We start from the raw sequence: 2500 nt of genomic DNA, 5'->3' as shown, positions 1-2500 counted from the left end.
ATTTTTTCAGTCAGCTTAAGATTTACACAAGGCAATTCTTCATTTTTGATAAACTTCTGAAGGCTCCCGCAGTAGCCGCTTAAGGTTCATTAAAATGTAATTAATTAATGATTTGCTGCTGAATAGCTGCTGACTGCGGTTTTCTTTTCACTTGTCCGACAGCATGAGTCACAGTTGCCAAGCCGACAAGGAAACTATTTGCAGACTATAGCACCTATTGATGAGTGTTTCCATCTGCAGTCATTTGCATAGGATCATGCCGGGGAGGGGCTTAGAGCATGTTTTCACGATGATTGTGAGTGACACCAAGGATTCAAAAGTGCCTCAGACTGTCATGATAGTAACATACTCTTTATGATTTTGTTTTTAAATAGATTGACATTTTAACTTAAAATAATAGTGATGAATTTCTGCATACAGAGAAGTCGTTTCATTTCAATATTTACACAAACCTAAAACACGTATTAGGAATTGAGGATTTTTATGTGTGTAGCATGTGCGTGCACGTGCACATGAATGCAGGTGCATGTGTATGTCTCCTCTCATGGAGTCATCTTGTTAAGGAAATCTCCATTTTTCTTAGTCACTTCTGGGGACTTTAACATTTCCTTTTCTTAAACCCCAAGCTGAAGGTAAAATGTCTAGCAACCTTAGTGTTTGGAATTCCTGCCCCCTCAGGCCAGGAACACAGCCTGTATATTTAACTCTAAGGAATTCACATAAAATACTGACATGTTTTTTATTGTGGATATAGGGCAATTATTCCGAACATATAAAATTAACTGCTTTCAAATATTTACAAGGAAAGGAAATACAGTTTAACCTTTTCTCCACTTGCTATCTCCACTGATGTTTTTGTTCTACCAAAAGGTTTCATGGAATTCACTTATTTGCAATGTTATGCTTTAAAATAAAAATCAAAACCTAAACATATTGTTTATATAAGTAGATTCTCTGATTCCACCACATTTTAGAGACATGGAATATGACAACTAGGAATTTAGTTTACATCGTATCCAAAAAGTGGTGCACAGGCACTTTGTACTTTAAATCAGAAACAGGACAAATTCAATAGTTCTTTGAAAGATACTACAAAAGACCACAACTATAATCTTTAGTTCCAAGAAAACTGTTTTAGAAGCTAACTGTAAAGAATTGAATCACAAAATTAATAACTAATATGAGGCTACATTAAATGTAAAAGCACAAAGAAACCTTGATTTTGGATTGATTCATAATTCTGAAATTGAGAAAGAAGCAAAGGAATCCTTTTAGATTAGGCAGCCGTGATTTATAATTTGCTAAGCCCATTGTAGGAGTGTTTAACGGGTGGTGCAATGTCTATTTTTGCTCTCTCTATTCCTATTGTCTGCTTTTCCTTGTTTAATACATGAACGAAGTGCTTCCTCTTGTTACACAGCGACTGTTATTAGTTTCGGCACAAAGAAAAATAAATATTCCCTTATCATTTGGACATAATGAAAAATGGTACATATATTAATCAAAACGCTTGCTATTTTAGCCTATACTCTCAAAACAAGTAAAAAACAACAACTCATATTTGTCTCACTATATTAATATGATTTAAAAAACGGTTTTTAATTAATCCTTCTACTATGTTATTTTCAAGTTAATGCTATGAAATTATAGTATTTGGAAATTATCCAAGAATTAAGTAATCAGCTCATACTACATTTGCCCCAACACCTTCACAAGACATTGTTTTTGTCTCTTGTTCCTCTTCCTGACCTCACCCAAATGCACATTTTATATATCCCCTTAAACTATCACTACAATGGTAGAGAACTCCCCGCGAAGACTAGGAAATATGGAGCAAATGAATGTTTGCTACTAACTGAAGATTGTGGAAGGTAACAATATACTCTTCACTCTTCTAGCCCATCTAGATACCATCAACCTATTTTTCGTCTGCCTCCTTTACACCTCCTTGGTCTTGGCAGTGTTTCTCAAACTTGAACAAGCATAAACATTATGGCTTGTTAAAACAAAGTTTTTTGGACCTCACCCCCAGAGATTCTGACTTAATAAATAGAGTAGGTCTCTATTTACATTTTTAATCAAGCTTACAGACAGGCCCAAAATGCTGTTTAAAGACCACTGGCCTTGGGGTAGAAAACCTTTGTCCCAACAGATCTCCAATTCTTTGGGATATTCCAGAAAACACCTGAGGCTGGGTCATCTTAGCCCTTCTCAAAGTGAGCTCAGTGACTTAGCTATCACTTAGAAACCAAGAGAAGGGAAGCTGTACTGTAAACCTGAGTCAAATTACTTTAAAATCAGTGTCAGCCTTAAGCAATTACTTTAAGCAGAAAGGTTTGGATTCCAATCAACGTTGCCACTAAATGCTGTGCAATTCACTTTGAGACATGGAACTTCAATAAATGTTGGTAAGTGTCATGAAAATGAATAAAAGTCACTGATGAGTCGGGTTGTTTTTCCTGAGCAGGATGCAAGGTGCTTTCTTTCCCAGGGTCTTGTC

Source organism: Myotis davidii, unplaced genomic scaffold (assembly GCF_000327345.1).
Source record: "Myotis davidii unplaced genomic scaffold, ASM32734v1 scaffold59, whole genome shotgun sequence".
Lineage (NCBI taxonomy): Eukaryota > Metazoa > Chordata > Mammalia > Chiroptera > Vespertilionidae > Myotis > Myotis davidii.
Note: the sequence above shows the minus strand (reverse complement) of the source record.